The following is a 12,035-nucleotide window of genomic DNA, read 5'->3' as shown; positions in this document are numbered from 1 at the left end:
TCATAGCTAGGGTGGAAATACAGGAACTGTTTAGGTAAGAATGTGTTTCATTTCAAGGCAGTCATGTTAAAACACTGTTTTCACACTTTTCTGGCCAGCTCGGACTGTGTATCAAATTTCAGGTTTCTTGCTGGTGTGGAAATAACCTATCAATTTTGATACCTCATGAGGGAGTGACCTACACATGTGCCTCAGACATTTAAGCTGATATACTACTACATCCCTTCACCTTCAACCATGAGAAAAGGAAAATGGACATAAGAAATGTACACGCTGATAAAGTTAAACTGTCACTGAAAAAGAAAGTCCTTCTGCTGCGTTGAGAAGTGTCCAGGGCTGGAATTCTAGCAGGAGCTCCTTAGCATATTAGGCCACACACCTCTGATGTAGCCAATCCTCCAAAAGCTTACAAAAAAGAGCCTTGTATGCTCTTGGAGGATTGGCTACATCAGGGTTGTGTGGCTTAATATGTAAAGCAGCTTCTGCTAGAATTCCGCCACTGAAAGTCTTCATCTTTTTATCTTCACCTTTCTATTTTAGAGCTTTCTCTAATATGTGTGCAGTACTGGGGGGGGGGGGGCAGGAATAAGCAAGAGGAATAGAAAACAAAATACCCAGCATTGTAACATCCTTGAGTAGATCTTTGGTCCAGCCGCATGTTGAGTACTATCTACAATTCTGGCTTCCTGTATCAAAATTAGGCTTCCCAACCCTCCCGCCCTGGCGGGGGACCCCCGAGTTTGCACCCTCCTCCCCCGCTGTCCCAAAAAATGGAAGCGGGGGGAGGGAAGAGGGGAACGGCGCAAAGGCCGCGGCGCGAGTCGACTCCGGGTCCTTCGAAGCAGCAAGTTGAAGAGGCGGCAGCGGCGCACAGCGTCGTCGTTGGCCTGCTCCGCTCCCCTCCCCTCTGAGGTCAATCAGAGAAGGGGAGGGGGCAGGCCAGGGCTCAGCAAGAGCGGGCAGCAGTGCGCAGCGGCAGCGGCCTGTTCTGCTGTCCTCCAGTCCTCTGAGGTGAGGAGGAGGCAGCAAGCGCGAGCGGGCAGCAGTGCACAGCGGCGGCGGCCTGTTCTGGGAATCACAGGGATTTGTATTGATAGCAACTACACAGGATTCAAATAAACAATGAAAGATTCCATGCATAAAATGAACACCAGGGATCACAGCCAGCAGTGCACCTTATAGAATTTAAAGCAGGGTGAGTGCTAATGTTTTAAGTTTCTTTTTTTAAAAAAAAAAATCTTTAATTGTGTTTGTGGAAGAAAGGCATTTAAAAAGGTGTGCTGTCCCTTTAAATGTGATGGCCAGCACTCCCTTTGGAGTTCCATTATGCTTGCCACAGCCTTGATCTTGGCTCCACCCCAATTTCTCCTGGCTCCACCCCCAAAGTCTCCTGGCTCCACCCCCAAAGTCCCCAGATATTGCTTGAATTGGACTTGGCAACCCTAATCAAAATGGAAATCGTTAAGCTGGAAAAAACACTGAAAGGGTCATAGAATGTTTTAGACCTTGGAATGCAGCGAGAGGTGCATTGATGGTCAGGGCAGGCACCCATCCACAGAGTATGTGAGGAGGAGTGCATCTGTGCTTCCTTCAAACCCCTTACAGCTGAAGGAGCATTAGGTTAGTGGAGTGCTCAAGGCACATAACATAGCAGCAGCATCTATCTGGTTGGTTTGTGCGGATAAGAAACAAAGGGTGTTTTCCCACATAGCTTACCTCGAAGCGACGTCCTTCTTCACCGCGCAGCATCTGCGCAGATTTCGCACCAACTGCTCTGCATAACCAGGAAGAGCCACGGCTTTTGCGTCGCAGATGTAAACTGGTTTTTAGCGGTTTACATCTGCAAAGCAAAAGCCGCGGCTCTTCCTGGTTATGCGGAGCAGTTGGTGCGAAATCCACGCTGACGCTACGCGGTGAAGAGGGACATCGCTCCGAGGTAAGCTATGTGGGAAAACCCTCAGAGTTACACACCATGCCTCTTTTTTTTTTTCCCTTGGCAAAACAAATATGAATCCTTTCTTGTATGGGACTCTGTCAGCAATGAAGATCCTGTGAATTTAGGGAGAGGTATTTGTGAGTGGCCTGCATTGTGCAGGGGGGTTGGACTAAATGACCCTGGAGGTCCCTTCTAACTCTTATTATTCTAGGATAGAGTAGAGAAAAGAATTTCAGTCTAGTAGTCCAACCAGCTAGGATGGATGGAGATGGAGTCATATCCTGCCCTCATGGTGCCGAGATGGAGTAGAATGCGGGAAGAAGATGTCAACTGGAAGGAATAAAGATTGCCTGAGAGTAGGGATACGCCACTGAGGTCCCTGTCTTTCCCAGGCTCCATCCCCAAATCTCCATGTGTTTCATAGACTCATAGAATCCTAGAGTTGGAAGGGGCCATACAGACCATCTCGTCCAACCCCCTGCTCCATGCAGGATCAGCCCAAAGCATCTCTGACAAATAATCATCCAGCCACGTTTTGAAGACTGCCAATGAAGGGCAGCTCACCACCTCCCTAGGCAGCTAGTTCTGAACTACTCTGACTGTAAAAAAATGTTTCCTAATATCCAGCCGGTACCTTTCTGCTTGTAATTTGAGCCCATTGCTTCAGGTCCTCTCCTCGGCTGCCAAATGGAACAGCTCCTTGCCCTCCTCTGAATGACAGCCTTTCAAATATTTAAAGAAAGCAATTCTGTCCCCCCTCAATCTCCTCTCCTCCAGACTGAACATTCCCAAGGCCCTCAGCCTTTCCTCAAAGGGCTCTTCCTCCAGGCCCTTGATCATCCTCGTTGCTCTCTTCTGCACCCGCTCGGTTTTTTGAAGTGGGGCCTGGGAAAGACAGGGACCTCAGTGGCGTATCCCTACTCTCAGGCAATCTTTTTTGAAGTGAGGCCTCCAGAACTGCACACAGGACTCCAGGTGTGGCCTGACCAAGGCAATACACAGCAGAGCTATGACCTCCTGTGATTTTGATGCTATAGCCCTTTTGGTACAACCCAGGATTGAATTTGCCTTTTTTGCCATGGCATCACACTGACTGCTTAGATTACAGTCCACTAGTACCCCAAGACCTCTTTCGCACACACTACTTCCCAAAAGTGCATCCCCCACCCAATATTTGTGTTTCCCAACCTGGATATGGCAACCTTCCCCTTCCCATCCCAGTGGCCAAATCAAAGGGATGTTGGAGTGAGCAACTCAGCATGCCTGGACATTGGGTGGGCACTACATCGCTCTAAGGGGGTATAGGTGCTATTTCCTTGATCAGGATGCCTCTCTTTGTCTTAACCTGGGAGCTACTTCTCTGACCCCTCTTCTTTCCCTCCCTCTGTCCTTTCACTCTCTCTACATGACCTTCCATGGAGACATGTGTCTCTGCAGGTCTCTCCTGTAAATGCAATGCTTTAATACTCCCACACATATGATGCCCGATAAGCTGGCCATTTGGGATAGGGAAAGCACTTTTAAGAGTAAGCTTCCTTTTGACTGCAACCTGAATATGAACTGCAACTACTTGAATAAATGTAAGTTTACATTTTTTTTTTTTGCAATATACTTTGTGGGAGATTTATTTAAAGGTAAAAGGTAAATATAGTCCCCTGTGCAAGCACCAGTTGTTTCCAACTCTGGAGTGATGTCGCATCACGTTTTCATGGCAGAATTTTTACGGCGTGGCTTGCCATTGACTTCCCCAGTCCGCTACACTTCCCCCCAGCAAGCTGGGTCCTCATTTGACCGACCTTAGAAGGATGGAAGGCTGAGTCAACCTGGAGCCGGCTACCTGAACCAGCTTTCGCGGGGATCACTCAGGTCGTGAGCAGAGGGCTCCCACTGCAGTACTTCACCTTTACCATTCTGCGCCATGGGGCTGTCATGGAGATTTATTTACTGCACTCCATATCACACATCTCTGACTGGACCAACTCCGCAATATTAACCAAACAGCCCAATAAGGGAGAGCAGGGGAGAGGAAGGATGTTCAAAGGCCTGCCCTATATACCTCTCTGACTCTGTGTAGTCCCCTTCTGAAATCTGAGGCTAAGAGACAGCCCAAAGTCCTTCTCCAACATCGACTTCATTGTTGGGGCAGATGTTTTGAGCATAGGAGAGCATAGTCCCCTTCTGAAATCTGAGGCTAAGTCTTTCTCCAGCATTGACTTTATTGTTGGGGCAGATGTTTTGAGCATAGGAGAGCATAGTCCCCTTCTGAAATCTGAGGCTAAGAGACAGCCCAAAGTCTTTCTCCAACATTGACTTCATTATCAAAGATTTCAGGTTTTCACGGCTGGTAACATCATTAGGGTTTGTAGAATCTTTCAGGATCAAGTGCCGTATTCTACTGGAGAAAGTTTTCCTTCCAGACATTTTGTTCTCAGCTGTGGAGAACATCCTCAGTGGCGTTGCAGCCGGAGCAGGCGCTCAGACCTTCTTGGCTGCTGTGCATTGAGTGGGGAATGCACAGCAGCCAAGAAGGTCTGAGTGCCTGCTCCGGCTGCAACGCCACTGAGGATGTTCTCCGCAGCTGAGAACGAAACGTCTGGAAGGAAAACTTTCTCCAGTAGAACACAGCACTTGATCCTGAAAGATTCTACAAACCCTATTGACTTCATTGTTGGGGCAGATGTTTTGAGCATAGGAGCAACAGGCTGGCAGTAGTGCCCCTTGGCACCAACAGACTGTTGGATAAGGCAGCACTGTTCAAAAGCTGTGGCTAAATCACTAGGTCCTTCCCTCCTTCTCTTCATATGAATTATGCCTGGCTACCCCACTCTCCAGTGCCAGTACCTGCAGGAACACCCCCGAGGAATGCAGGCCAAAAGTGCAACATCGCGCAACTTCCTTTGAGCACTGGCACACCTGACAGTGCAATACAAGTCTGGATATTCTTTATACGAAGAGGGGAATGAGCCCTCCGGCAACGACAGCTGCTGTGGGAGTCAGACTAAACTGCTCATTTGCCTGACTCCTGCCTTACAATGGAGCCAGCATTAACCCAGGAAAGACGCCTTTGTGCAACGGGACTGCCTTGTCGGAACAGCTCGTCAATTAAGGGACTTCCGTGCAGCCTTGCAACAGAACCGTGGTGACAGACAAAGAAATAATGGCCACGGAATGCTCATCCCTCGTATTGACGCTTGTCTCTCCAACGCAAGGACATTTTGTCAGCTATGCTCGCAGGTGCCTACGGCAGTTTTCAGAGCCTCTGGTGGAACAGGAGGGAAGATGGGATCTAAATAGGAAAGCCACAAATAAAAATCTCACAGTTCTTTGGCACTGGTTATTTGTTATTGGGCAAGAGGCGGATTACGGCCAACGGATGCCCCACAGTAGCGCCCCTTGGCGCCAATACTTATCTCCTTTATGTGAAAAATCAGTACAATAAATAAAATGAAGAGATTAAGGATCCGTTATACAAATCAGCTGATGAGTTAAATGCTAGCCAGACCCAGCCAGCTGTGTTTACACTTGACGGGAGCAAAACGGTGTTTACACTCGACAGAAGCGAAACGGTGTTTACACTCGATGGAAGTGAAATATGCCATGAGACGTCCTATTTGACGACACCTTCAAACCAAATGTTGAATCTTTAGTCACTCACCAGGCCAAAGAATTTTTTTTTTTTAAATGCAGATTAAATATGGCAGATAAGGACCGATTCTCCACTCTCCTTTTGCCGCTTTCATGCTCCTCTTCTCCGCAGGGCTTTGGTCGGATTTCACACTATCTGTCCTGGGGCTGCAACTTGCTCTGCCTCTTTCATGCAGCAAACAAGATTCTCTAAAAAACGGTTCCTGCTTGCTGTATGAAAAAGGCGAAGCGAGTTGCAGCCCCGGAGCAGATAGTGTGAAATTCGATGGAAGCCCCGTGGAGAAGAGGGGCATAGGCTAGTGGCGAATTGGTCAAGGACAATTTTTAAAAATTGACTACATTTGAGTGTGGCAGTGAAAGAGTTAAGGGCGTGACCGCTGGGGGGGCAAAACGCTGTGGTGCCCCCTTCCCTGGGTGCCCCAAGCACCTGCTGATTCTGCTTAATGGTATTGGGGACAAGCATCCCATGAAGTGGCGATTCAGAGCCATTGCCAGAATTTTATAAGTCACAGGCCCCCCCTTCCCCATCCGCTGTGGGGCTTCCTGCTTCTCAGAAGCTTCCTGAGATAGGGCCACAAGCTGGAGGCTCTGAATCTCTGAATGTGGCCAAGTCAAGGCAGCCAATCCCAAAATTTTGAAGAATGAACTGCACCGTGCGTGCAAGTGTGGGGGGTGCTTCTTCCACCTCCCTCTTCCCCACCCCAGCACTTTGCAGCCAGCAGCTCCATCTGTCCACCCCTCCCCGGTCCATTCCTTGAGGCTTCCTCCACCTCCCTCCTCTCCTCCTATCGCTTTTGCTGCTGCAATGCACTGAGTGAATGCGAGTGAGTGAATAGTTTATTTTACATGGCCATTGGCGGTTACAATATAAAAGCACATTATAAAAAAACACAATATAGAATTTACATTCAAAATACCAAGCTTAAAAACTAAGGGCGTTTTCCCACTGACCTTACTCCAGAGCGACGTCCCTCTTCACCGCGCAGCATCTGCGCAGGTTTCGCACCAACTGCTCCGCAGAACCCAGAAGAGCTGCAAAGTCCCGTGGCTTTTGCGTCGCAAATGTAAACTGGTTTTTGGTGGTTTACATTTGCGATGCAAAAGGTCAGGAACTTCCTGGTTCCTCGGAGCAGCCTTGGAGCAGCTGGTGGGAAATCCACGCAGACGCTGCGCGGTGAAAAGGGACGTCGCTCCAAGGTAAGCTCAGTGGGAAAACGGCCTAAGTCTTCGGGTTAAAACAGTAGGGCGCTTCTAAAATTTCAAGAATATGACATTTAAAATAGTTAAATAATATTAACTATGCTGAGAGCCAGTTTGGTGTAGTGGTTAAGTGTGCAGACTCTTATCTGGGAGAACCGGGTTTGATTCCCCACTCCTCCATTTGCACCTGCTGGGATGGCCTTGGGTCAGCCATAGCTCTGGCAGAGGTTGTCCTTGAAAGGGCAGCTGCTGTGAGAGTCCTCTTAGCCCCACCCACCTCACAGGGTGTCTTTTGTGGGGGAGGAAGGTAAAAGAGATTGTGAGCCGCTCTGAGACTCTTCGGAGTGGAGGGCAGGATATAAATCCAATATCTTCATCTACCTCACAGGGTGTCTGTTGTGGGGGAGGAAGGTAAAGGAGATTGTGAGCCACTCTGAGACTCTTCAGAGTGGAGGGCGGGATATAAATCCAGTATCTTCATCTACCTCACAGGGTGTCTATTGTGAGGGAGGAAGGTAAAGGAGATTGTGAGCTGATCTGAGACTCTTCGGAGTGGAGGGCAGGATATAAATCCAATATCTTCATCTACCTCACAGGGTGTCTATTGTGGGGGAGGAAGGTAAAGGAGATTGTGAGCTGCTCTGAGACTCTTCAGAGTGGAGGGTGGGATATAAATCCAATATCTTCATCTACCTCACATGGTGTCTGTTGTGGGGGAGGAAGGTAAAGGAGATTGTGAGCCGCTCTGAGACTCTTCAGAGTGGAGGGCGGGATATAAATCCAATATCTTCTTCTTCTGAACTATAGAGCTCAGTGTGATGTTTTACTAGGAGCCACCTTGGATCTAACTCTTCTAGCTACAAGTGCAAAGAGTGGTCCCCTATGTGAGACATGGGGATTCATATCTGACAGTCCCGCAGGGCCTGTAAGACAACCCTCTTCCGGTTAGCCTACGCCTGACTGGATAAATGTAGCTTATTAGACCTCTGTGAATTATACTGTATAGTTTTAATGTTAAGAATTTAAGGTTTTTAGGTTTTAAATGCTTTGACTTTTTAAATGTAATAACTCTGTATTTTGTTTTATTGTTTTATTGTTTGCTGTGAGCCGCCCTGAGCCATTTTATGGGAAGGGCGGGGTATAAGTTATAGAATACAGTAGGAAAACCAGCTTTTCATTGTCAGGGAAGTTTTGTATTTGGCTTAAAATTCCAGATAGAAATCTGCTTCTTAGGTCTGAATATAAGGGGCAAACCATTATGTAGCGCTAGAGATCTTCCACTGCATTTTCACATATGCATACACATTGTTCCTGTGGTTTCTTAGTGTATCTATGCCCTGCTAAGCTCTCCCAGCTCTGACTGCCACTGATGACTCTTTGCTGGCTCAGCCATGGCAAAAAGAAAACAAACAAACAAAGCAGACTGTACCCCGGAGGCCCCCTGGGAGCCCAGGCCTGAAGTCAGGGGGCAGTGCCCCCACAGCCCCCCCCCTGGCGATTTGAGAGCAATGGTGTCTGTTTCCTGAAATTCTGCTACACAAGTTGTTGACCAATGAAGCTGGTTTCGGATGTGATCTGCAATGGTGATTAAGATCTACATTACTCTGCTTTGGTATCTGTGGTTTTGAGTCGACGGCATGATGTTCATCTAGGCAGTTGCCAATAATGCGCATCCTATATACAGTAGCAGCTTTTGATATAGCCTTGTGGAAACTGCAGAGCAGCTCCCACCGATGCCAGCCAACACAGGCCATAGCAGTTTTGCAGCGCAGTGGAAATATCCATGAGAGAAAAAAATGGGTCTTATAAATCCATGCTGCTGAAATATCCCACACACTGACTTAGCAGCACAAATCCTCTTGGAGCTCACTGAGACCTGCTAGTGAGTAAGGAAGCGTCGGATCAGGCCTTATGCCTTAGCACAGATTGGCATGAGATTGCTACAATTTAGAAATCCTGTCCCTGGAGGGAAGCGGGAGGGACACATTCTGAAGTCAGTAATTATACATCATGACAGATGACTGGTAAACAGACTTGTCATTCGTCTGGAGTTTTTATGGTGTTTGTCGTCTCTCAGATGCCAGCTCCCTTTGGGATTACAAGATACCTCATTACAGGAGCAAGCGGAATCTGGATTCCATATCGGAGGTTATTGCACTTGGCAATCAAAAAGGAAAAAAAAAATGCTCTTTATTGAGGAACACACAGAGGGCCAAAGTCACTTTTTTTCTTTTCCAGATTGAAAGACATTCTGTTACTTTAGGAACATAAAATATAACTACGGACAATTTTTCTTGGCATGAAATGATCACAACTAGCATATTAAAAGTTATAGTGTATCCAAACAATTATTACAAACAGAATTTACTTTTTAAATAATATTTATTTGCAATTGCAAGAAATGGAGCAACAACCTCCTGAACTGTTTACTAGTTTATGTGGAACAGACAAAAAAAAAAAAAAAACCTCCACAAAACAATTTTTAAAAATCCAGAAGTAACAATTATTCATATTTCCTCTCCACAGTATTAAATAAAAAACCCTTCATTCTCATAAAAAGAATTGAAGGGGGGGAGTATATAGAAGAGAGTGTAAGAATGGGCATGACCTAGGATTTGCTAATCCTCAGTGCACAGAAATTAGAACAATCTGATACCATACATATTTTTTTTAGAAATGATTTGGAAAATATTGAACACCTTGTCTTAAAATATTTTATTCATCATGTTAAAATGAAACGTTCCATAATCATTTTCTTTTCTTTTCTTCAATGTTTCCAAATTTTTTGGGGGGAAAAACCAAAAAAGGCTTCAGGGGAAAAAGGGGGGGGGGATCAGTTCTTTTCCAATTTTTTTTCAGTTTTTTTCTGGGCCTTCACACCTCTAGGTGGGACTGGGACCCCAAATTCCAGGGCACCCTCCTGGGTGCAGCCTGCTTTTTTCTTGTTGTCATGGCTGAGCCAGTGAAGTGTCATCAGCCGGAGCTGGGAGAGCTGAGCAGGGCACAGGGCATTGCAGCAGCAAAAGCAGCAACCAGAGAGGAGGGAGGCGGAGGAAGCCGTGTGGAATGGGCCAAGGAAGGGGGACAGACGGAGCTGCTGGTTGCAATGTGCTGGTTGCAATGTGCTGGGATGGGGGAGAGGGAGGTGGAAGGACACCCCCCCCCGCTTGAACGGAAGGGACAGGCCCTTCTTGACTCCAAAGTTTTTGGGTTGGCTGCCTCAACTTGGCCACATTCAGAGCCTCCAGCTTTTGTCCCCATCCCAGAAAGCTTCTGAGAAGCGGCAAATCCCACAGAGGATGGGGGAAAGTGCCCCTCCCCCACTTAAAAAAAAGCCCCCTGACTTGTAAAAAGCATTTATTTATTTATTTCCCGGATTTATATCCCCCCTCCCCGCCAAAGCAGGCTCAGGGCGGCTCACAACATTCAAAACTAAAACAATAAAGCACTGAATAAACATCGGCGTTTTGACAGTTCCGTTGTTAACAACAATTAAATGGTTTAAAACAATTTAAGAAACAGTTTTGGTGCTAGTGTTACTTTCAATACGTTCAGCGATGTCGGGCGTCCTCTTGCTACAGCCCTGAACGTGAATCCTCATTGAGGAGAGGGTCTTCCAGCCAACATGAACTAACTCTGTAAGAAATAGCTTCTGAAACACCGCCGCTCCCCCCCGAGTCCTTAAACTAAGGGCGATTTCCCACACAGCTTACCGAGGAGCGAAGTCCCTCCTCACTGCGCAGCGTCTGCTCGGATTTCCCACCAACTGCTCCGCGGATTCAGGAAGTGCCGCACCTTTTGCGTCGCTAACGTAAACTAGGGTTTTAGTGATTTCCATTTGAGACGCAAAAAGTGCGGCACTTCCTGAATCCACGGAGCAGTTGGTGGGAAATCCGAGCAGACGCTGCGTGGTGAGGAGGGACTTCGCTCCTCGGTAAGTTGTGTGGGAAATCGCCCTAAGTTAATGACTGGAATGGAAGCTTCATTCTACATAGCTGGGCACACCAATGTGGCAGACTTCGCAGGAAGTATGGACTGTATTCATTTTCCTCCCAATTAGCGTTTCTTGTTGTCACGGGTTATAGTTGATGGCAATTATGTTCTCAACAATGAGCTCGCGTACGCCCCCATTTATGAATCTTTCCTAAAGGCAGCGTCGTGGGCAAGCTCACTTTCAATTAGACTTCAAGGCGACGGTATGTTTTATTTAACAGTAATTGTTTCTAACTAAATAGAATTTTCATTGTTCGATATAAGTAATAAGTCTGTTCATTAGGCCAATGAAGCTTGATGGGTTTTTGAAAGTCGCTTGTGGAAAGTCTTGCATTATTCATTGTTCAAGAGAAACGATATGCAGTTTACTAAAGGGAATTTGTTCCCTAATGGACAAGGAGGGTGACAATAATAGAAAAATGTTGGTTGAGTTGCAGGACCTATTAGGAGCAATCTCATCTATGTAGCATTGCCAGCTTCCTGTTGGTGGATGGGGTCTGGATAAACATATAGAGCAGAGTCCATTAGTTGGTGTGAACCACAAGAGGGAACATTTTGTCTGGGGCAGTGGTACCCTGTATTCTTGGTGCTTGGGGGACAACAGTGGGAGGGCTTCTGGAGTTGATGGCCCCTGAGTTTTGGCCACTGTGTGACACAAGAGTGTTGGACTGGATGGGCCATTGGCCTGATTGAAACATGGCTTCTCTTATGTTCTTACTAGGAGTAAGGCCCATTGTGACAAAAAATACAATGGGCTCTAGAAGGAGGCCCTGGGTGAGTGCCCACCACCCTTGCTGTCTTCCTACCCACCTAAGTGAAGACATTGACTCCCCACACACACCTCAAGGGGAGCTGATCTCTGCCAACTAGAAAGGAACTGTAAATCTGCGTTATCTCCAGTGGTTCCCCAGGAGGAAATGGCATTGTACCTGTCTGAGGTCCTATCCCTCCTCCAACCCTACCCTTTCCAAGCCCCACCCCTTAAATCTCCAGAATTGGCCTAACCTGTAAGTGAAGGAATGGGGAATCAAACCCAGTTCTCTCAGATAGGAGTCCGCACACTTAACCACTACACCAAACTGGCTCTTAGTTTAAGCCTAAGAAAGCCAACTTAGAAGTAAATCCAGCTTTCCTCATTGGGGCTTACTGCCCAGAAAATGTTTTAGGATTGCAGCCACAAAGCACACCTGATTTTAAAAGATGCCCAATCTGCCCACAACTGGACCACAACTGTGGGTTTTGCATATTAATTTGGACGGTT

At 47.1% G+C, this 12,035-nt stretch overlaps 1 protein-coding gene across 1 annotated transcript in view; it reads right to left on the bottom strand.

The window, feature by feature from the left end:
- CDH12 (cadherin 12) overlaps positions 1-12,035 on the bottom strand; it is a 1,126,549-nt gene that overhangs the window by 888,772 nt on the left and 225,742 nt on the right. The window lies entirely within an intron of this gene.

The sequence above is a fragment of the Heteronotia binoei genome, chromosome 7, assembly GCF_032191835.1.
Source record: "Heteronotia binoei isolate CCM8104 ecotype False Entrance Well chromosome 7, APGP_CSIRO_Hbin_v1, whole genome shotgun sequence".
Lineage (NCBI taxonomy): Eukaryota > Metazoa > Chordata > Lepidosauria > Squamata > Gekkonidae > Heteronotia > Heteronotia binoei.
The sequence above is the reverse complement of the archived record's forward strand: the minus strand, read 5'-3'. Positions and strand labels throughout refer to the sequence as shown.